Source organism: Ictidomys tridecemlineatus, unplaced genomic scaffold (assembly GCF_052094955.1).
Source record: "Ictidomys tridecemlineatus isolate mIctTri1 unplaced genomic scaffold, mIctTri1.hap1 Scaffold_510, whole genome shotgun sequence".
NCBI lineage: Eukaryota > Metazoa > Chordata > Mammalia > Rodentia > Sciuridae > Ictidomys > Ictidomys tridecemlineatus.
This window is the reverse complement of record NW_027523339.1, coordinates 222061-247570: the sequence shown is the minus strand read 5'-3', so window position 1 is coordinate 247570 and position 25510 is coordinate 222061. Positions and strand designations below refer to the sequence as shown.

Here is a 25510-nt window from a genome sequence, read left to right as displayed (position 1 = left end):
AAGTGCATACAGAATAAGCATAGTTGTATAATTAGTTGTTTGAATAACCTGTCTTGATTTTGCTAAAAATGATTGAAATTATTTTAATATAGCAAAGTCTCCTAAATATAATAATTATATTTCCTGTGTGGCAGTGGTCAGAAGACATTTTGAAAACAGAATGAAGTTACATTATTATGAACATAACTGATAAATAAAGTCCATTGTGCAGGGATATTTAGAGTTTCATACTCTGTGTGGCAAGGTATAGTTTCACTAAAGTCAATATAAAGAGAAAAGAGAAAGATATGAAGTATTAATTTTCATTTTTGATTCAAAATGTGTCTGAAATTTAATAGCCAAATATAGCTAGAGCAATGCAAGACCTCAATTGCAATAGACATCATGCAGAGGGAGAATTCAATTTTTACCATACAGATTTCATTCAATCAAGAGAACAATGAAACAAAAATGCTGTTCAGAAAAATGCCAAACTGCTTATTGACCAGTGGAATAGAAACTATTGGAACAAAGAGAATGTTATACCTCTAGGACTTATAGAGGTCCCTTTACAAGAAGCAAGTCCAGGATTTTAAGACAATGAAAAGAGATGAAATTATATTATGATATCTTCATTTAAAAATAAGTTTCTTGAGGAAAGAAACACATATATTAATCAATTCCAATTTGACAGGTCAAATGTCTCATTTTACTAGTTGTAAATTAAGACATTACATTTATCATTAGGGTTAAAATGTAGAACTTTTGGGCTGGGGATGTGGCTCCAGCGGTAGCACGCTCGCCTGGCATGCGTGCAGCCCAGGTTCGATTCCTCAGCCCCACATACAAACAAAGATGTTGTCCACTGAAAACTAAAAAAAATAAATAAATATTAAAATTCTCTCTCTCTCTCTCTCTCTCTCTCTCTCTCTCTCTCTCTCTTTAAAAAAATGTAGAACTTTCATATATATACATAAGTGTATTATTTTATCCAAAATTAATGTAATGTTTATCTATAAAAGCTCCAGGTTTAAAAAAAAGGAATAATTCAGTTTTAAAAATTCTTCTTCTTAAAGTGTCTTGAAGCAAGTATAAAGTAAAAAAAAATCAGATGTTCTCTGTCACTGAAGGGTCATTTTCCATTGAAAAGCCTCTTGATTATCAAACTAACTGAAACTTTTAAATAATAATTCAAAAGTATATCTGAAAGTATACAGGGTACTTTTCATGGATGATATTTAGAACCTGAATTGTTCTATTACTGAAAAACTATGTATGATCTGGGAAGAGAGTGGGAGACAGTAAAGTGCATATAGAATAAGCAGAGTTGTATATTTCTTTTCATCTTTTGCTCTGTAAAAGATTTATTTCCAATGCGGCTCACCTTTCCCCTCTTACCTCTTGGCTCCTGTTTTCTCCTTTCTTTCCTCTTCCTTCCTTCTCCTGCCACATTTTGCAGAACTCTCCTCTGCAGTCTCTCTTGGCCTCTCTCCTCTCCATCTACACTTTGTCACTGAGACATTTCAAGAGACTTTTATTTATTTATTTGGCTCAAGTGGTAGCACACTCACCTGGAATGCACAGGGCTCTGGGTTCGATCCTCAGCACCACATAAAAATAAAATAAAGATGTTGTGTCCACCAAAAACTGAAAAATAAATATTAAAAAATTTCTCTCTCTCTCTCTCTCTCTCTCTCTCTCTCTCTCTCTCTCTCTCTCTCTCTCTCTCCCCCCCCCTCTCTCTCTCAAAAAAAAAAAATATTAGTGGGAACATTAGCTGAAACATGAAACTAAAACATCTAAAGTTCACAGCTTTGAAAGCCCCCATTACTATGGCCTCAACCTCTCCTTCAGGTCTGACTCCCAAGCAATGGTCTCTCACTTATTCTCTCGCCACCCTGGAATGCCTACTCTATTTCTGAATGTGCCCTACAATGTCTGAGTAATACATCTTTGCTCATGTAGGTTCTTCTGCCTACACCTATTGCCAAAGTAGAACACAATGATATAGATTTCAGCTCTGTTCACAGCGTCTGTCAGGAAATAATTCCAATCAGATATTGAATAACCCATTTTAATTCAATTCTATAATTGAAATGGGAAAATAATCATATCTGCCAAAAAAAAGAATATATTAATCCATTTTATATACCTATTATGCACCTATTAGTGCACATGGGAATATAAATGTGATGGACTGGATCTTTCCCCCAATAGAGTAACCTCTACTTCAGCAGAAAACAAATATTTAAAAAATATTTTTTTCATACATATTGTTAGAGAAATCATAAGGTAGAAATAACTAACCTCTGCTATGTTGGTCAGAAAGTGATTTCTTTAAAAAAGTCACTTTGACTGCAAGTGTTCCTCACACATGGATGAAAGCCTCTGCTTAGAACAGGGTGGGTCTAGTCATAGAAATAAGCTGGAGCCTAATGAGAAATGGGAGACCCACTGTGAAATATACCACAGCCGAGAATAGGTTTGGATTTTTCTTATGAAACCATTGAGAAGTCTAGGAAGAATTTAAGCATATCAGTGAGAGGATAACTTTCAAGTTTATGAAATATTACTCTGTCTGCCAGGAGGAAACCTAACTATTTATCAAAATATCTGCAAAGGTTTAGATGATAAATAACAGATTATCTACAATGTGTCTAGAGTTTGAAGAACAGATATATCATCCTTTTAAAACTTTTTTTACATTTAATATAAGTATTTTTTATGTTTTTCCAAAGTAATGTATTTGGTATTAACATAGATAGGAAATAAAAATTATTCATTTAAATATGGTTTATCAAATATTTTAATAATTATATATGCTCTCACATAATATTACTAACATTTATTAACAATTGAGAAGGCTTCTGAAAGTGAAATACATACAATGAATGTGCTTATTATTTAGTAATGATTTATTACATTAAATGATCTTTGCAATTGTCACCTTTAGTGTATATTTTATGGGTGTTTTTACTCAAAGAGAATATTAGAACAAATTGTTATCTAATTTACTTGCAGGATATCATTGAACTCTGTTTTCAAGACAGTCATTAGCAGTGATCACTTTTCTCTCACACGTTAGACTCTCACTTCCTGAGAATTAATGAGTGTAATTGATCATGGCAGACTGTTGGCATTTTCTAATGAAAAAGCAAGCTGTATCTTCCCAGAAATGGTTCTGCTCATGCTACCAGCTTGAGATGGGTTAGTTAAGGACAAATGAGGTAAGTCATTGGAAGCCTGTTATGTCTTCCTAATATCCTTCACACTGAAGATAAGTATTCAGAAATACCTCTGCTTATTCTAAGATAGGTTTAAGTTCTGTGGAGTTTTTAAGAAAAAGAAGACAAACTTATAAACACAAATTTGATACAAAAGTAAATATTTATAGTGAAAAGAGAAAGCACAGGAATGAATAGTCAACTAAAATTAGACCAATGATACATAATACAAAATCTAGGGGAAAAAATGTAGTATTGCTTAACACTGACACATCTCTTGATTATTACTTGGATGCATACTCTTTAATTAGCTCTGCATGAGACATTGATTTCTTGCTTTTATTTTCCATTTAAAGAATAGAAAGTTGATTTTTTCTGCCTTTAAATGTGGTTTAAAAAATATTGATAGTGGTATTTGTAAAATATGTGTCATAATTTACACAGTGATATTTGTTTTACTGTTTACAGTCTGGTGCTCTACAAAGTAAGGCTGGCAAATTATATTTTGTATGATTTCCAACATGAAAGAAGAAGTGTGGTTTTTATTTATTTTTTTGTACTTTACCCTCTGCATTTTTAAATATATTACTCAAAGGAATTTTCATTTTGAGGAGGCATCAAAGAGACACATTCCTTTGCTTGAAATTTTGACATGTCTGAATGTTGAAAGAATTTTCTACAAACTAGCTTCTGGTTATGTACACTTGAACTCTGCTACTTTATGTGCCACTGCTCCTATATTTCCAGTGCTTAGTACTACAGGATATGTCTACATGACGATAAAACCTCTGGACTTTGATTTTTATATAATTAAGCCAGTATCAGTCAATAAGTGAGAGGTGGAAAGTTTTTTGATTGTTATAACACATGCAAGACTAAATATAATTTAATGTCTAAAGAAGGACATTAAATTATCTAATTTACAAACTCTACAGCTCTCCAAACTCGAATATTCCAAATCAAAAATCACTTTGGCTGGACCCAAATAATGTCCATTGTTACTCCAAATGAAATAATATGTAATGGGAAAGTCAGAGAAAAAAATGATTATATTTTTAAAAAGAAGTATTTTAAGTTTACAAGAACATATGACCATTTGAACACATTACAAAGGAACTTCTCCTCCACAATATATAGACATTTTATAAGGCAGCTCCTCTCCAGCCTGATTGTGCAATAATTACTCCTTTTCATCAACTCTTTAAGAGGTGGCTATAATTATTCCTTTGCCTCAATTCTTCAAGAGCTGGCCAACTGCCCACCCCAGACACACACACACACACACACACACACACACACACACACACACACACACACACACTGTTGCACTGTTATTAGATCTAGAGTGTTTCACTATTCTTTATGAATGTTTTTTTAAAAGATGCTAATAGGACAGAATATTACAGGGACACAGCCACATCAATGTTTATAGCAGCACAATTCACAATAGCTAAACTGTGGAGCCAACCTAGATGTCCTTCAATGGATGAATGGATAAAAAAAAATGTGGCATTTATGCACAATGGAATATTACTCAGCAATAAAAATGAATACGATTATGGCATTTGCAGGGAAATGGATGACATTAGAGAAGATTATGCTAAGTGAAGTTAGCCAATCCCAAAAAAACAAATGCTGAATGTCTTCTCTGATCTAAGGGGAGTGACTCAAAATGGGGTTGGAAGGGAGAGCAAGAGAGGAAGATTACCTCTAGATGGGGAATAGAGGTTGGAGGGAAAGGAAGGGAGAAGGGGAATAGCATGGATGGTGAAAGGAGACCCTCATCATTATACAAAATACATGTATGAAGATGTGAATTTGGTGTCAACATACCTTATATATAATTAGAGATATGATAAATTATGGTATAATGGTGTATTAAGAATTGTAATGCAAAAATAAATAAATTTAAAAATTTTTTTAAAAGATACTAATTGGAAGCACATTAGATTAATATAGCTCCCATGTTTTAAGTTCCCATGTAAGCATAACAAAGCCTATAAAAACACACAGAACTATAAAATGAAAACTAGAGACTCTAAAAGTTTTGATTAACATGTTATCAAGATACATTTGTGTACACTAATGACATTTCAGCACAGATAAATAGTTCATACTTACACAGAAACTAGAGACTACCAGTTAGAAACCACCAACTAAACCTTAGCTAGGTCTTTGTACTCTAACCCAATCAAATACATTTTCTTCCTCTTTCTTCAGCATGAAAGCTCTTGCTGCCTGTATTGCTGCAGCTGAGACTCTTCTGACTCTGAGCACTGCCCAATTTGAAAATCATTCTTTACTCAAATTCTTTTAAATTTGTTTTGTCTAGAGGTCTTCTTTAAATCTGTTTTTCTCACACTGTGCCCATTCTTCTTAAATCATTCCTTTACTTAAAAATTCTTAGTACCTGGCTACTTGGATTATACCACTTTTGCTCCAAGGAGTCTGATAGACCCTCTCGTCACTTCTTATCTTAAATGTAACTTCCTCACCAAGCCTTTTTCCTACAATTCTGTTGGTATCATTTTTTTTTTTTTTGTATCACGGGATACATTGATTTCTGTTATATTACCTATCCAAATTAATAATGATATACTTATTTGTTTATTATCCAATATTCTCCTGGTTCTAAACAGTGTATACCACATAAATAAGGAGTAAGAAAGGACTTAGAGTAAAGCCCCCTAGTAAGATAAACTCACATGGTCCTCATTCCCCTTAAGATGTGGTCAAGCTCTTCCTTTGAAGGAAGGATAGGAATGGAAGCAAGGGTGAAATGAAGGACTAGCCACAGGAAGTCAGAGACTGACCTTATCTCACTAAATATGTCCCTTGTCCTCCCACTATGGCTTCCAGCTGGTTCTCTCTGGGGTGGGGGAGACACTGACTAACCACAAATTCACTAAAATCATCGTCACTGTTCCAAATCTTCCAACTCAGTCACAAGAACAGTAATTATTTCCATAGATATTTATGGTAGGGTACACACATGTTCCAAACCACAGTTGGGATCAAAATCTTTGTTAGATTCTTTTAGACAGATCATATTGTTAAACTTGAAAATGGTATTCTGGATCTATAAGATGGGGTTTTCTGAATCCCAGTTGCTATTTTAAGGCAGGATTTTATTATATTGAATGAACGAGTGCATGCACTCACAGTAAGAAGTGTTTTTCTATGATCATAAGGGCAAATATTTATGGTTAATAGTAAATGGTAACAAAATAATTTATTAAAAATTAATTTACACTGCGACCGTGTTTTGAGGGAAATGAATATGTTTGAACTTGTGAGCAGAAAATTATCCAATGTTTTAAATTACCTATTCTGTTTTTGGGAGAAATCAAGTTCAACACACTGGGAATTAGACACCATGGAAATACAATGATTGCCTCTATTTTTCTTGCAATTCTCTTTCAAAAATTTTAAAAAGAAGTTTATACGCCTTAACTCATTTGAGCATAAAGACTTTGTGAGGTCAGTCTGTTCCCATGGCGGTAGACTTGGTCAATTTTAATTCTAGCCCTCTTTCTCCTTATTTACTGCATATCACTATGAAGCTCAGAATATCACATGATGTTTGCCATGGAATCCCTGAGGTGCTAGACCAAGTCTTACAGCTGCAGGATAATAAAATACATCTCAAATTTATTTAAGCCTCAGTTTAGTAGGATATTTTTTTGATATTTACAGATAAACATAATCAAGAATGATTCACTGACATAGAGATATTATTTAACAGATGGGTACAAGGCAAGTCAATAGGACTTACAAAAGTTTATACATAGAATAAGTGTTAGCTTGAATACAAATGAGGATTCTCTAAAAAGAAAGAATGAACAAATAAACTACGAGTTTGAAATCCAAGAGAATAACTCAACTTGCATTAAAACTAATATATTGAAATACATGATGATTTATTAGGTTGAACATTTAATAGTAAAAATAGCTAACATAGTCACTTTTTCATATACATTTGCTTATTTTATTCTCAGAATAACTCTACTGCAGGATTGCTATATTATGTTCAACCTACAGGGGGAAAGTTGAGGGTGTAAGATGTTAGTGTTTTTAAGGAAGTAGTTCCAAGTGACACAGACCACAAATGACAGAACTGTCATGCAGATTCAGGTGTCTGGCTCCAGCAGTTATGCTGTTCACCGTGACCTTACGTGATTCCTCACTACTCTGCTTATCATAGCCTTATGATCATCTATGAAACAGATTTTTCATCCTAATTTTAAGATAAAGTAACCAGAGTTTAACTAACTGAAAAATAGAGTTTTGAAGTGTAATAAATAGAGACAACATATTAACACTTACATAGCATTTAAGTGTGCTTCAGGCATGGTCAAAAATAATTTGTAAATGTTAACCCACTTACTTCTCATACTACAACAGCAATTGGTGAGGCTGGAATTATTTGTTAACTCCATTTTACAGAATAGAAAAGTAAAGCACGGAAAAGCTAAGAAACTTGTCCAAAGTAACTTGGCCAGTAAGAAGAGCAGCTGGGATTCCAACTCAGGAAATCCAGCTTCAACTTTTGGCTTTTAAGTGCCTCAATAACAAAGCATATTACTTCTGCTCCACTGTTAAGTAGTAATAGCTAGTAAAATGTATAGAAGAAACAGAAAATATGTATTAAGGAAAGCTTTATGGGAATAGAAACATGAGTTGTATGCTCCTTAAAGAGAAAAGTAAGCAGCAATAACAAGTAAAATATTTACAAAGTCTGGGAATATCATGGTCAAGTAGAAGGGTAATGACATTCAATATGATCAACTATATTTAAAAATCTAATAAGCTCTAACTTACAACTTTGAGATTTTTAAAAAATCCAAAACTGACTAGTTTTTCTTTCACCAATAGTTGCTTCAGTTCTTGACCATTACCAATTTGTTCAATTCAATTCCATGATAAATTCTGTTTTCACTAGGTGTTCTAAACCCTATGAAAATAAAATTTAAAAGCTGTTTCCTCCATTCAAGTACACTGTAATCTAAATTTTTATATTATAAAACTCACCACTGTCATGTTCACAATTTCTCCTTCAATTTTTAGATCTGTCTGATTTCAAAACATTAATAAATAATTCAACAGAGGAGTTCAATAATCATTTAATTTTTAATTAATTGATTAATTTATTTTAATTAGTTGTATATGACATCAAAATACATTTTAATTTATTGTACACAATGCAGCACAACTTTTCATTTCTCTGGTTGTACATGATGTAACATTGCACCACATGTGCAGTCATACGTGTACCTAGGGAATGATGTCCATCCCATTCCACCATCTTTCCTGCCTCCATACCCCTTCCTCCCCTTCTCCCAATAAAAGTTCCTCTGTTTTCCCCATCCCCCGCACCTATTATGGATCAGCATTCATTTATCAGACAGAAGATTCGGCCTTTGGTTTTGGGATTGGCTTAATTCACTCAGCATGATGTTCTCTACTTCCCTTCATTTACCTGAAAATGTGTTAATTTTATTCTCTTTAATGCTTAGTAGTATTCCATTATGTATATATACCACACTTTCCTTATCCATTCATTTATTGAAGGACATCTAGGTTGCTTCCACAGTTTAGCTATTGTGAATTGAGCTGCTAAAAACACTGATGTGTCTGGATTAGTATAGTGTGCTGATTTTAAGTCCTTTGGGTATAGACCAAGGAGTGGGATACCTTGGTCAAATGGTGGTTTCATTCCAAGTTTTCTAAGGAATCTCCATCCTGCTCTCCAGACTGGTTGCACCAATTTGCAGTCCCACCAACAATGTATGAGTTTGCCTTTTTCCCCACATCCTCGTCAACATTTATTGTTGTCTATATTCTTGATAACTGCCATTCTGACTGGCATGAAATGAAATCTCAGAGTAGTTTTGATTTACATTTCTCTAATTACAAGAGGTGTTGAACATTTTTTTTCCTGTATTTGGAGGTTGAATGTATATCTTCTTCTGAGCAGTGTCTGTTCAGCCCATTTGTTGATTGGGTTTTTTGGTTTTTTTGGTGTTAGGTTTTTTGAGTTCTTTATATGCTCTGGAGATTAGTGCTCTATCTGATGTTTGAAGGGTAAAAAATTTTCTTCCCAAATGTAGGCTCTCTTTGCATCTTATTGTTTCTTTTGCTGAGAAGAAGCTACTTACTTTGAGTCCATCCATTTATTAATTCTTGATTTTATTTCTTGCGCTTTAGGAGTCTTGTTAAGGAAGTCAGGGACTAATTTGATATGATGAAGATTTGGGTCTATTTTTTTCTCTATTAAGTTCAGGGTCTCTGGACTACTTCCTAGGTCTTTGATCCACTTTGGTTTTAGTTGTGCATGATGAGAGACAGGAGTTTATTTTCATTTTGCTGCAGATGGATTTCCAGTTTTCCCAGCAATTATGTATTTGGCACCTTTGTCTAGTATAAGATAATTAACTGTATTAATTAACTGTATTAATGTGGGTTTGTCTCTGTGTCTTCTATTCTGTACCATTGGTCTACATGTCTATTTTGGTGCCAATACCATGCTTACCATTTTTGTTACTATAGCTTTGTAGTATAGTTTAAGGTCTGATATTGTGATGCCTCCTTCTTCGCTCTTCTTGCTAAGGATTGCTCTGGCTATTCTGGGTTTCTTATTTTTACAAAATAATTTTATGGTTTTTTTTTTCTGTTTCTATTCAGGATGACAATGGGATTTTAATTGGAATCACATTGAATCTGTATAATGCTTTGGGTATATGGCCAAAATTAACAATATTAATTTTGCCTATCCAAGAGCATGGGAGATCTTTCCATCTTCTAAGGTCTTCTTCAATGTCTTTTTTTAGTGTTTTATAGTTTTCATTGTAGAGATTGTTCACCTCTTTTGTTAAATTGATTCCCAAGTATTCTATTTTTTTTAGGCTACTGTGAATGGGGTAGTTTTCCTAATTTCTCATTCAGAGGATTTACCACTGATATGTAGAAATACTTTTGATTTATGCATACTGACTTTATATTATACTACTTTTCATTAATTGATTCTAGAAGTTTTCTGATGGAGTTTTTGGGATCCTCTAAGTATAGAATCATGTTGTCATCAAATAATGATAGTATTTCGTATTTGTATCCCTTTAATTTCTTTTGTCTAATTGCTCTGGCTAGAGTTTCAAGGAGTATGTTAAATAGAAGTGGTGAAAGAGTGCACCCCTATCTTGTTCCAATTTTTAGAGGGAATGCTTCTAATTTTTCTCCATTTAGAATGATGTTGGTCTTGGGTTTAGCATAGATAGTTTTAGAATAGATAGTTTTTGTTAATATATGTTCTTTCTATCCCTAGTTATTCTAGTATTTTGAACTGAAAGGGTGCTGTATTTTGTCAAATGCTTTCTCTGCCTCATTGATATAATCATATGATTTGTATCTTTAAGTCTATTGATGTGATCAATTATATTTATTGATTTCTGTGTGTTGAACAAACCTTGCATCTCTAGAACAAATCCCACTTCATTATGGTGCACTATTTTTAAACATGTTTTTGTATCCAATTTGCCAGAATTTTATTGAGAATTTTTGCACCAATGTTCATCAGGAATTTTGGTATAAATTTTTCTTTCCTTGATATGTCTCTGCCTGGTTTTAGTATCAGGATTATACTAGCTTAGTAGGATGAGTTTGGAAGGGTTCCTTTCTTATCTATTTTATGAAATAATTTGAGGAATATTGGTATTAATTCTTCTTTGTAGGTCCTGTAGAACTCAGCTGTGAATCCGTCTGGTCCTGATCTTTTCTTGATTGGTAGGCTTTAAATGACATCTTCTGTTTCCTTGCTTGAAATTGATCTGTTTCAATTGTGTATGTCCTCTTGACACAATCTGGGTCAATCATGCCTCTAAAAGTTTGTTGGTATCTTTGAGGTTTTCCATTTTACTGGAGTATGAATTTTCAAAATAATTTTTAATTATCTTCTGTATTTCAATAGTGTCTGTTGTGATAGTTCATTTTTCATCACAAATTTTAGTGATTTTGGTTTTCTCCCTCCTGTTCATTAAAGTGGCTAAGTGTTTGTCAGTTTTATTTATTTTTTCAAAGAAAAAGCTTTATGATTTGGCAATTTTTTTTAGTTGTTTCTTTTGTTTAAATTCCATTGATTTCCAGCCTGATTTAAATTATTTCCTATCTTCTAATACTTTGGGTGTTGGTTTGTTCTTCTTTTTCTAGGGCTTTGAGATGTTAATGGTCAGTTGTTTAATTGTTGACTTTTTCTTTTTTTTTTAAATGAATGATCTTAATGCAATGAACTTTCCTCTTAGCACTGCCTTCATGGTATCCCAGAGATTTTGGTAAGTTGTATCAGAGTACTCATTTACCTTCAAGAACTTTTTTATCTCCTCCCTGATGTATTCTTTTAACCATGAGTCATTCAATAGTGTATTGTTTAGTCTCCAGGTGTTGGACTAGTTTCTCTTTTTAATTTTATCATTGATTTCTAATTTGATTCCATTATAGTCAGAGAGAATGCAAGGTGATATCTCTATTTTAATGTATTTGTTAAGACTTGCTTTGTGGCATAACATATGGTCTATTTTAGTGAACGATCCATGTGCTACTGAGAAGAAAGTATCTTCACTCATTTCTGCATGGAATATTCTATGTATGTCTGTTAAGTCCAAATTATTGATTGATTATTGAGTTCCATTGAGTTTTCGTTTAGTTTTTATTTGGAAAATCTATCCAGTGGTGAGAGAAGTGTATTAATATCACCCAGTATTTGGTTCTTGTAGTCTGTTTGGTTCTTGTAGTTGAGAAGGGTTTGTTTGATATACATAGATGCCCCATTGTTTGGGGCATAGATATTTGTGATTGTTATGTCTTGTTGATGTATGGATCCCTTAAGCAGTATAAAGTGTTCTTCTTTATCTCTTTTCAATACCACTGGTTTGACGTCCACTTTATCTGGAAACCCTTGTTTGTTTTTGTGGTCTATGTGAGTGGTACGTTTTTTTCCAACCCTTTTACCTTCAGTCTGTGGATGTCTTTTTCTGTGAGATGAGTCTCTTGAAGGCAGCATATTGTTGGGTTTTTTTAAAATCCAATCTGTCAATCTATTTCTTTTAATTGATGAGTTTGGGCCATTCACATTCAGGGTTATTATTGAAATATAATTTGTATTCCCAGACATTTTTGATTATTTTTGGTTTTTAACTTGACTTGGTTTCTCCTTTGATTGGCCTTTCTGTTAGTGTAGTTCCTCCCTTTTTTGGTTTTCATTGTTGTTTTTCATTTTCTCCTTCTGGAATATTTTGCTGAGGATGTTCTGCAGTGCAGACTTTTTCACTGTAAATTCTTTTAACTTTTGTATATCATAAAATGTTTTTATTTCATCATCAAATCTGAAGCTTAACTTTGTTGGTTATAAGATTCTTGGTTGGTATCCATTTTCTTTCAGAGTTTAGTATATGTTGTTCCAGGATCTCTGGCTTTGAGGGTCTAGGTAGAAAATCTGCTGAGATACAAATCAGTCTCCCCCCATATGTGATCTGATTTCTCTCTCTTTGGGCATTTAAGATTATATCATTATTCTTTATGCTAGGCATTTTCATTATAATGTGTCTTGGTATAGATCTGTTGTAATTTGTTTACATTTGGTGTCCTGTAGGCCTCTTGTATGTGATTTTTCAATTTATTCTTCATATTTGGAAAATTTTTTAATATTATCTCATTGAAGAGATTGTGCATTCCTTTGTTTTGAATCTCTGTGCCTTCCTCTATACCAATAAATCTTATATTTGGCCTTTTGATGTTATCCCATAATTCTTAGATTTTTCTGTACATGGTTTCTTACCATCTTTACTGTGTGGTCAACTTTTCTTCCTGATTATATACTTTGTCTTCATTATCTGATGTTCTGTCTTCCCAGTGACCTAGATTGTTGGTGATGCTTTATATTGAGTTTTTATGTTATTGTTTCCTTCATTTCAAGGATTCCTGATTGCTCTTTTTTTTATTTTCCAGAATCTCTTTTTCTTGAAGTAATGTTTTGCTACCTGTATTTGCTCCCTTAACTCTTTGTGTGATCAATGGTTGCCTGTATTTGCTCTCTTATTTTTTTTTTTTGGAGTGATTAACTTTTGCCCGTATTTGCTCATGTAAGTCATTCTTTAACTCACAGATAATTTTACTTATGTTTATTCTATACTCCTTCTCTGACATTTCATCAACTGTGATGTCACGGATTCTGTTATTGTAGTATCCTGGTTTGTTTGGGGCACTTTCTTCCCTTGTTTTTTCATATTGCGTATGTGTATTCCTTTCTTACAGCTCAGATCTGAGATACTACAGGTTTTACACTATAATTTTGTACTATCCATGCAGATTATCTGTACCTCACCTTGGTCTTGGGCTTTCAGACCCTTCCAGTGTCCCATGGTGGATGCTACTACAACAAAAGTTGGTGGCAGCAATAGGGGAGGTAACTTGAGATAGCAGTGGAGGTATCCCAAGATGAATGCAACCACTTTCAGAGATGGGGCTAAAAGGGTGAGCATTATACTGGCTTTGGGATGCATGTGCAGAGATGCAGCTGCTTCTACTCCCTGTTGTTGCAAGGAGGAGGCTACTCCATTGCAAGGGCTATGGCAATGGCCTGGGCCTGGGTTCCAGGGTGGATTTGCAGGTCAGTGGAGGAGGTTCTAGTCCTGGGCCTGAGACCCCATGCAGGTCTCAATAGTTGTTTCTTGAGCAACTACTATTTTCCAGACACTGTGACAGATGTAGAGACAGCAGAGTTTTTAAAAATATACTTTTAGTTGTAGATGGACACAAAAAATTATTTATTGATTTATTATCATATTTTTTTAATGTGGTGCTGAGGATCAACCCCAGTGTCTCACATGTGCTAGGCAAGTGCTCTCCCACAACCCCAGGCCCAGGACAGCAGAAATTTGATAGCAAGGAGAAACATATAAAAAAGTAACTACATTGTAATGAGGCAGGCATAGTGAGGTAGCAGAATCTGCAATTTGACATTAGACAAGACAGAATGGAGGGGATGAAATGTAAATGAGAAATTTAGAAAGTAATTTCTAAGGTCTAATATTTAATTCAAGAAATACTAGTGTGACTTTACTATACAACAGTTATTGTGATCAGTGGTGGTGAAAACCCACTCAAAAATTCAGACCTGATTCTATCCTTCCAATGTTTTCAGGCTAACAATCAGCGTAGTATTACAACTAGTAACAGTTGCCAGAGAATAAAGACCTGGGGCAGTAAAGGAAGAGAGGAATGACAGACTGAGGGATAGATCATGGCAAGGTCATCTGGAATATGCAGAGTATATTCAGCCTCTAAATATGCAGCTCCAAAAAGAAGGACCAACTACAAGGAGAAAGAGTCATATCAGAGGGCACGTGGGAATCAATTCCAACACATGAATCCGATAAGATATATATTTTTCGAAAGGTCAGAGATCCAGATAAATCTGGAAAGAGCAAGAATCAGTGCATAGCAAAGATGGCTGAAAAGCACACTGTGCTGATGATTCAGAGGTATTAATTTTCTTTGAAAATAGCAGTTCAGGCCTTCCAGCGATGTCTTACCAAGTTAAAGTAGATTTTTCCTTGGCACTAATAAAGCAAAATGTCAGAACCTATGAGAATGATAGTTTATTTCACTTTACAAAGTCCTCTGCAAATAAAGGCAATGCAAACTGAACCTCATTTGAATTGCTTATATAGAATTTTAAAATGCAGAATTATAGTTCTTTGAATACACTGAAAAGCAAGAAATTATTCGCAATGAAAATGATTTCTTAACACTTTTTAGTAAATTTCAAATTTATGTAGAAGGCTTTTGCTGATAACTTCAACAAACACATTTTGTTTTATAATGTACAATGTTAGACCTTGTATGGATTAGATGATGTTGAGATGTAATTTGATATTTCTTTTCAAGGTGGCTTTGTAGCTTTAAACTTTGAGGAGTCCCTTTTGTTCCCAGGATTCAGCAATAACAAATAAAATACAAAATAGTAAGCTGAACAAATACAGGACTTGCAAAAGGTAAACACCTCTGTAATTAAACATAAAACTACAATATCAGCTTAAATTGTGCATCTACAGTCAGAAGCCTATTAAGGCTAAGAAGCACAATTTTTCTATAGCAGAGAGTAAACATACACCATAGGGGACAGAAGAAATTTGTTAGGCTCAATATATACGAGGAAGATCTAGGCCAGAAAGTCCTCCTATTAATTCTCTTGAATTATATACGTGGGGAGGGAAAAGGACATTGGTAAACCTTCTCAACCAGCTCCCTACCCAGGCTGCCCAAGGATAGCTGTGCTGTACTGACAGAGCAACTGATACTCCATCTGATACTTTAGATAAAATATAAAAACAGCCTCTAGACAATCCTGGACAGTACAGCAAATCAGGCAGATTGTGGAGGATTGTAAACTTTGAAAGGATAACTACATGAAAATATTTTTCCTTTTGTTTTGGCCTTTGATACTGGTGGGAACTTCAAGATCAGCCTTTTGGGATGTACGACCTGCTTACTTTGGTATATCAGGTTGGGTGAGGGAAAGGCAATCTAGGCATGCTCCACTGGGAAGACAAAAACACTAATGAAGCTGAGGTTGTGCACCTGTGTCCCCAAAGACAAAGCATAAACCATTCTAAGACCTACATTTTCTATTTGTCTAACTGGCTAAGAATTTTCCTTACTGCGGAACATATCAACTAAAATTTGTCTACTTGTTTCTATGAAAGTGTAAGCCAAACCAGCCAAGATGTAGGACAGAGGAGGCATCCAGGAATTAGCAGGAAGCAATTTTATTGGCTGCATTCAGACTCAGAGTGGGGCTTTCGCCACAATCAATCAATCCCTCTGAACCAGGAGTTCAGAAAATTTTCGAAATTTGTACCCAGTGTGTAGGGAAAGGGGCTCAGAGGCTCACAATCTGCAGAGTTCACATAAAAGTAGTTTGTTTTTTTTTCCTACTTTCTGGGCACCCAACTCAGGCCAGGTTTTACAAAAATAACCCCCAAGGACCTTTCTATAAAATCAGTGCCTGGGAAAGTGAGACTTTCCCTCCCCTTTTCCCACTAGCTGGTCTCCAAGGACCAAATTCACCATTTACTTTTATCTTTTGGATTATAAAGGACTTTACAAGGATATAACTACAATCATTGGAAATGCAAACGCCTCTGCCTGCGAAGGCCTTGAGTTATTATTTCTTATTGCACTCTGCTTTTGCAAACATAACCCTCACCCCCTCTTCCAAAGTCTTTTGCAGAAATTCTTGTTGATAGTCTAAGAACAATTATAGTGAGCATCTCTGGAGAAGCTTAATTAGATTTTCTCTGGAGGAGGGATGCCTCTACAGAGATACTCTAGATCTTTGGACTTACAGCAATAGCCTAGATGAATTTGAACCTCTTGACCTAACCAGGTTTTTTCTGACACAGCAAATGGATAAAATATTAAGCAGTGTGATTGAATGAGGTCAGTAAAACAAATTTATAAATGAAACAGAACCTAGCCCACAGTCTTAGAGTATATAGACATCAAGTATCCAGGGAAAGAGAGAAAGAGAGAGAGGGAGGAGAGAGAGAGAGAGAGAGAGAGAGAGAGAGAGAGAGAGAGAGAGAGAGAGAGAGAGACTGAGATGTATGACCAAAGCTCTAAGTAGGAAACAACAAAGAAACTGAAAGAGAAAAGTGATGCAAGAAGGCAAAAATCTTCAACTGTACTAAAACTATTGCTTGTATCAAGTGAAAGAATGGCAAAAAGGACCCACTGAACCTGGATGGAAAGATCATTAGCATCATCTACAAAATGGCTGCCTCACAGAAAGACAAATATCACATGATACTAATCATGTGGAATCTAAAAAGTTAATCTTGAGGGTAGAATGGTAGGTACCCAGGTACCCGAGGTTTCCCAGTAGGAGACTGGTTGAAGGGATGGACAAAGGCTAATTAACAGCTTCTAAGTTTATGGAAAAATAGGCATTCTGGGGTCCTGTTGCACAGTGGTGTGAATGTAGGTAACAATAATGCATTGTACATTCCAAAAAGCTAGAAGAAAAGGTTTTGAAAGTTTTCACCACCAAGAAATTATAGCTGTTTGATACAATAGGTAGGTTGAACCTCTTTTAGCACTATGCAACCTACACATGCATCAAAACATAAATGGCACACCATTAATATGTATAAATTTAAGTTTACATATATTAACTAAAAACAAAAGAACAATTATCTTTAAACAGAGGCTCCAGAAGTGAATGAATAGTGAAAGAAATGTGAGGAAGTTTTGGAGATGAAAATTGTAGGCAAGTGTTTTAGAAAGTTGGGATGACATTGATGACAGATAGTATTTAGAGGAGAACCTGAAATGGAAAAAAGTGCTATTTGTTTTTCCAAAGATAGGAGAGATACTAAAAAATATATATCACATAGGAGAAAGGGTGACCACAAACCCAAAGATTTTAGAAAAATAATGCAATAAAAATAGTTTACATTTACTAAGTTCTTAATATGGACCAAATAGTATTCCTCGGTTCTTTTCATCTATTCTTCAATCTTTTTCATTTTAACACTCCTCTATTAGAGGAAAATGAATCAGAATGTTTAAGAAACTTGATCATGATTTAAACTTGAATATGCTGCCTCATTAGTTTGTAAGCATAATCCTTAGGATGTTTCTCTTTATGAGAAACACAGCAACTAATGTTGAAACACTGACACACTCATAAAAAATTCAAAAATAAGACACTTTGAGTTCTGTCAACAGTTAGCTTCTTCTAAAAATTTCAGCCCCTCAGTAAAATAGATGTAATAAAAATAAATTTTAGAAAAATCAATCAAAATTTGTTATAGGCAAAATAATTGCTTCTCCAGAAAATTCAGTGTAATCCATTAAAAAGTCACTAATAAATTATGGATATAAAATTAAGAATCATGATCATCTATCAAAATTCTACAGAAAAACAATATGCTGTCCATAATGGTAAACAAGACAAAAAAACTAATATTGCTGATGGTCATATTTTAATATCAAAATCACCTTCACATTTTTTCTATTTTGAATTTCAAGATGAATAATAATAGTAAGTACTGATACATGATAATGCTATTATTGAAAATGGAAGAAACACTGTGCTAAATGAAGAAAACCAGCCTCAGAAAATCAAGGATTAAAAGTTTTCTCTCATTTTTGAAAGTTAGAACATAACAAGGAAAATAAAGATGGCACTAAGATAAATATATGGAGATTATCAGTGAAGTAGAAGAGGATAACTAGGGGAAGGGAATAGGAATGGGAAAGCACAGGAAACCAGCTATTCATTCTTTTGGCTGTTTAATAAGTATGGAGATACAGTAATACATTCCACTCCTAAATACACTAAGTAAAGAAGGAAAAATTTAAAAAAAAATTGATAAGTCAGTCAAGTAATTTTCTCTAGTCTCATTTACAGTCAAAATAATTGAGAGGTATGAATGCATCTGAGAGAAGGTGCTTCAAAATTTATTTGAACTGAACTTTTTATAATTTGAACCTTAACATAGTTAATGCTTAAGTCTAACAAGAATGAAATAATACTAAACAATGATAAATGCTTAATATGATTTTTGACAATTTCCTAACCAGTTTGAGAAATTGGGAAATTATTTTAACCATTTGTATTTAGAGTAATACAGTGTATGTTATTATTGAATTAGAAAAGATCAAAATAGAATTTTGTATAATTGTACCCATGTCCCCCAAATTAGATGACAATAAAATCAGAATTTGAAATGAAACTAGATTCTCCATTTCTGCTGGCTGGCCATATCTGCATAAGCTATAGCTAAGGACCAAGTGGCAGTTTCTAACAGTGGGCCACATCCTTCAGTGTTTCGGCAGCCCCCAGCAGCTCACCAATAATCTGTTCTTTCTAGGTTCTTGTGTTGTGGATTTGAAGACTGAAATGCACAGACAAGGATGAGTAATTTTAAGAGTAGGATTTATTCAAGTGTGAATAGAAGCAGAATTCTCACAGGACAAGAGATCCAAGAGGGGCTGCTTCTTGAGTGTGCTAGTCTGGAAGGGTTGGTATAGCACTTAGGCCAATGCTATTTGTGTTAATCAGGGTTTGGAAATATATTAATGTCATTGGCCCAAATTTATGCTAATCATGATTTCGAAAAGTACTAATGCTATTGGTTAACCCCTGAGTCCCAACTTCTATTCTGGTCTGCCCCACTTCCTTTTTTCCTAGCTTGCCTGCAATCCTACTTTCAAAGGAGGTTGAGGTCAGGGGATGGTGGATGCGTAGGAGTTCAGAGCTACAGTGCTGTGTGCAGCAAGCAGCAAGCGTCTACACTGGGCAGGCCACCAACGGGTGACAGGTTAGTGGGCTCTGGCTTACCTCAACCCTGGCTCACTGTGCCTCAGGTACAGGGCAGCAAGGAGTGCTCTGGGAGGCCATAGTCTGCCTCTACTCAATGTCCATGCTTCACCTGCCCCTGGAGCTGCTCGGCCACTCAGCCACTCTGACAGAGAGCTTGCTTCAACAAATCTCCTGCTAGACTGAGAATTCAGCGGGGTAAGTAACTATATCTAATAGTGTAGGGTAAATTTAGAGTTATATCACACATATTTTTTAGAATAGTCTTTGTTTTAGTCAGCTTTTTCACGGTGGTGCCTAAAAGACCCAACCAGAACAAATTTAAAGGAAGGAAAGTATATTTGGGGGCTCACAGTTTTACAGGTCTCAGTCCATGCACAGCAGGCTACATTCCTCAGGGCTTGAGGTGAAGCATAACATCATGGAGGAAGAGTGTGGCCAAGCAGCTCATATGATGATCAGTAAGCAGAGAGAGACTCCACCAGATACAAACACATACCACAAGAACTTTCCCAATGCCTGCCTCCTCCAGCCCTGCCCAGACAGCCTTTAGTTAATCCTGTCAGGGAATTAATTCAGTGATTGGGCTAAGGCTCTCACAACCCAATGATTTCTCTCCTAAACCTTATTGTCTTGTGTCATACATGAGCTTTGGGGAGACATATTACTTCCAAATGATAACAGTTTTATTGACAGATAATTGACCAAATAAAACTTGTATATATTTTAAATACCCAAATTGGTAAATTTTAACATAAAGCTCTATGTATTTTTTTCAAGTGTTTTAGTTTTTTTAGGAAAGTGTGTATTACTCTGGTCCTCTTATTCTATCTTGGCTAGAAATAAGAGTTTCACAAATTTTCTTTTGCAAAAGTTTCAAGAGATATTATTAGTATTTTCCTTTCTTCCTAGATTGTGACTTATAATAATACTGAGTTTATGTGTTATAATTACAGATCATGATTTTACACTGATATATAAAAAGAAAAATGAATCTCTTAAAAAATAACAAAATTTCTTTGGTAGCTCACTTCTATACTGGTTAGTACCTGCTAAGTTTTCAAAGTCAGAAAAAAGATATAATTAGGGAAAGGTAATGGTTGCTAAAACAAAAATGAGTCTGAAATTTCTTAAAACTTAAAAGTGACAAATGTTTTTGGAAGCAGAAATACTATTACCCTGATTTAATTATTATGCAGTGTATATGCGAGTTTGTGTGCATGTGTGTGTGTGGAGAGAGAGAGAGCGAGAGAGGGAGAGAGAGAGAGAATTACCATATTATATCCAAGAAGAATGTGAAAATATTATGTCAACTTTAAAAAAACACCAAAGTAAATAGCTCTACTTATATCAAATTACTATAATATCTTTCCTTTTATGTTAACTTCAAATTACATCCATACATGAACTCATTATCACTTCTCTGAGCTGATAAAAACCACACTAAGAAAACTGTAGATCCTGTTTCCCCATTCCATAGTAAGCATAAAACTGAACGCATATAATTGATATGTCCTCATATATTTTCTTGCCATGTCAATGAAGTCATACATTATTTACTGAAAATGTATTAGTAAGAAAAACCAATGATGTTTTTCATGTTAAAATATGTCTTATAAAATGTCTGGTATTTAAAACTTGTTTCACACTAAAGAATATAATATCATTAAGTAAAAAAATGTGAAACAGATGATAAAAGTAGATAATAATTTGGTACATGCAATAGATAAAGTGTCAAGTTACCCAAGAACTTATATTATTAGATTATTCCTGTGAGCTATGTAGCTTAATAACCTAAAAGTATAAAAACAATAATGTTTTTAGTAGAAGATACCTATTTTCTGTATTTCTAATAATTCTCACAACAGGCTTTATTTGTACTCTACCTCCAGGAAATGTTTTCTATTTTTTATTCTAGGCCTATTGTCCCACTGGTTATACATTAAACAATGAAAATATATATATCGAAGCAAAAAAAATGGTATAAGTTTCTTTGAAATTTTTTCCTGAAATTTCACAGATTGTAACCAAAACTTTGGATAAAGACATAAAACATAAATAATATATAACCAATATAAAATTGGAAGGCACTGGGCTGGACATATATATGAACATGTAGAAAAAGCCATATGTCCTCTAAAAAGTTCTTGTACTCTTTTATACACTAATGTAATTTACTTGTATAAAAAATTATGTAAAATTTGAAAGCATATTTAATTTCATTTGTTTTTTTAAAGCATTAAAAAAGTCACTGCTACTTTTTTTGTTCTCTTTTGTGAATACATATGCCATCCTTATTGATCACAAAATCTAAGACTGTCAAAATACACCCATAAAAATCTGGAAGAAATTTATGTACAATATGAAATGGTAAGATTAAGATAAAAATTTCCTAAGAATTAGGAGAGTTAAACATGCATTAATTAATGAATTTGAATATGTACATTATTTCATGGTGAGCTTGCTTCTTGGGGAAGCAAAAAATACTCCAGTAAATAATTAAAATATGAACCTATTTTTGAAAAAATTCTCACCTAAAAATGCATCAGTGTGAACTTCTGTTTGATATACATTACAACTGTATCAGAAAATCTCTATAAAATATAGATAAACCTACTGATATTATTCTGATGGAGTACACATACAGTAGATTCCATGGCTCAATGCCGAATATCATTGTAAGGAATCATTCACACTAAAAAGGATTAGGAGTAGACAAGACTTAGAATGATGCTAAATAAGTAAAAGAAAAAAGAAAAAAATTAAAAAGCCAGGTATTGAAAAAAATGAAGCATACAAGAGGGAAATTAAATTAAGGCCAGAATATAGGGAGTCTCCAAAAAATATGCAATAATAATTCCAGGTCACAGGCCAACACACCCATCACACTCAGCAAGTATTTCAATGATGTTAAAGCATGGCTGGTCTCCCTATTTCCTAAATGTATAAATGCTACATCATTATAATAGTCAGTAAGCACTGAATCCAGTGCTCTGTGTCAGGTAACACAAGATCTTTTCTGGTGCAGTAACATACTTAGATTGACCATCATCTAAATATTGAATCACCAAACATTTGCTCATCTTCCAAATATGAATTCCCATCACATTATAAGAGAGTTAACAATAAGGTACATAATTTTATGACAATAAAATAAAGGGGGATACAATATACTTTAGAGCATTTTTTTAAAGTCTACAATTTGATCTTAAATTTGCCTAGAAATGTAAAATCATACCCACTCCCTTCCCCTCCTACCCGGCCCTATCTAGAGTTAGTCTGTTCCTCCTATGATCCCCAACCCACCATGAATCAGCCTCCTAATATCAGAGAAAACATTCAGCATTTGTTTTTTTGGTATTGGCTAACTTCACTTAGCATTATCTTCTCTAACTCCATTCATTTACCTGCAAATGCCATGATTTTATTCTCTTTTAGAGCACTAATCTCTAGGGTATATAAAGAACTCAAAAAGCTAAGCACCAACATAATAATAATAATAATAAAAAATAACCCAATCAATAAATGGGCCAAGGAACTGAACAGACACTTCTCAGAAGATGATATACAATCAATCAACAAATATATGAAAACATGTTCATCATCATTAGCAATTAGAGAAATGCAAATCAAAACTACTCTAAGATTTCATCTCAGTTGTCAGATTGGCAGTTATTATGAAGACAAACAACAATAAGTGTGCTCTATATGTGGAATAAGAATTGTAATGCATTCCACTGTCATATATAAATAAAAAATATTAAAAAATAAAATAATTTACCAAAAAATACACAGATAAAAATAAATTGCATAAGGGCACCAAAAAATGTAAAATCATTAAAAAAATTTTATAAAGAACAATGTAGAAGGTCTTACTGTGCCTGATTTCACAGCATATACTGTAAGAGCAATCAAGACTGTGTGGAAAATGAGAAAAGTGACACATAGATCAATAGAACATTGAACCCTAGACAATTCAATAAATATATCAATTGGGTTCCAAATGAAAAAATAAATAAATAGTAATTATATCATATATTATACACAAGAATTTACACAAAATGAATCATATAATAATATATCTTATATAAAAATATAATACCTAAAGCTTTCATTTGCTAGAGAAAATTATCAAAGAAAAATTTTGCAAACTTTAGATGGTTAGACAGAAAGCAACAGCAATAAATATAAACTTAATAATATACATAATTTTTACTTCACCAAAATTTAAAAGTTATTCATCTAAAGATACCAGTAAGAAAATGAAATGGCAAAATACAAAATAAAGGAAAATATTCACAAAACATAAATTAGAAATAAATTGAAAGAACACTTAAAATTAAATAATAAAAAGATACAGTACAAATTTTTAAAAATAGGCAAAAGAGTTTAATACTTACAAGAGTATATAAATGGCTTGTGGAGATAATGTAGTCTTCATCATCATGTCTTTAGGGACATGAATCCAAATCACATTGAGATACCATTTCATACCCAGAAGAATGTGAAAAATAAAAACAAACAATTAAACAAACAGGAAATTGAAGAGCCAGTGGGATCCTATCACATAGTTTATAGGATTGTCAAATGCCACACAGACTTCTTACAAATGTTCATCACAGCTCTATTTTAAATAAAAACTATAAATAATCCAATGTCCAACAATATATGAACAAATAAACATGTAGTGATATAGTTATTGAACAAAACAGCAGTTAACATATAAATGTGGAAAAAGTTCAAACCATTATGGTAAGTGAAAGAAGCCAGGCTAAAAAAAAAAAAAAAAAATATATATATATATCAAACGAACAGGCCAAAAGCAAGATAAAACAGAAGTCAGGGGAGTACATGTTTTATAAATATATTTGTATAAAATTCCAGAGAATAAATATTTCAGCCCATTCAGACTGCTTTAACAGAACTCCATGATGAGACTGGTTTATAAACAGTAGAAATTTATTTCTCTCAATTCTGAAGTCTGGGAAGTCCAAGATCAAGGTACTGGCAGAACAGGAGTATAGTGACCTCTGATAGATAGATAGATAGATAGATAGATAGATAGATAGATAGATAGATAGATAGATAGATAGAGATAGACAGATATATACATATGGAAGACAGAGGCTTTGCTGTGTCTTCACATAGTGAAGGGGCCAAAGAGCTTTCTTGGCACCAATTCCACTAATCAGGTCTCTGCCCTCAGGTTCTAATGATCTCCCCAAATACTCTACCTCCTAATACTATCACCTTGGGGCTTAGGATTTAAACATATAATTGTAGGTGAACATGAACATTCAGATCATAGAAACAAACTAATTTATAGTGACAGAAAGCAGATAAGATATGGGAGTACAAGAGGCACTAATTATGAAGGGGCAAGAGAAGAGTAGAGAAATGGAAATGTTTTGTATTCTAACTGTGGTGATAGTTTCTCAGGTGTGCATGCATATGTTAAAAGTGATAAAACTGTACACTTTTGGTATGTGAAGTTTAGTGACCTTCAAGTACATAAATAAATAAGAGAGAAATTACATTTATTTTGTGGTAGTGGTTAATAGTGAAGAAGATATTTCTAGGAAAAATTGCCTAAATCTGATTTATTACGGCTGATTTTTCCTATAACTTGTATCTCAGAACAACTATTCCTAAAAATTACAGCATATTGAATAATTTTATGCCTCTTTACAAGATTGGGAAGATAACTTACAAAATTGAAGGAGTAATTTTTACCAGATTCTCAATAGAATTTCACCAATGCATCCATATTTAAGCTCGTTTTATCGCTTTTCTAGTAAAAAGAACTAGTAATATTTTCAGCATTATAGGAATGATGCTATTTTTTTAATCCCTATTGTTTTCCAAAATTATTAAAAGCAACTGAATTGTATAATTCACATTGGTGAAGAGGAAAATACATTTTGTCAAC

The 25510-nt window shown here is 33.6% G+C and overlaps 1 long non-coding RNA gene across 1 annotated transcript; it reads right to left on the bottom strand.

The window, feature by feature from the left end:
- Positions 1-1413: 1413 nt before the first annotated feature.
- Positions 1414-24358, bottom strand: LOC144373853 (uncharacterized). Its single transcript, XR_013433391.1, has 4 exons — positions 23982-24358; positions 2287-2411; positions 1551-1626; positions 1414-1492 (listed from the first exon to the last, which is right to left on the bottom strand). It is a non-coding gene; the product is annotated as an uncharacterized LOC144373853 (long non-coding RNA).
- Positions 24359-25510: the final 1152 nt, after the last annotated feature.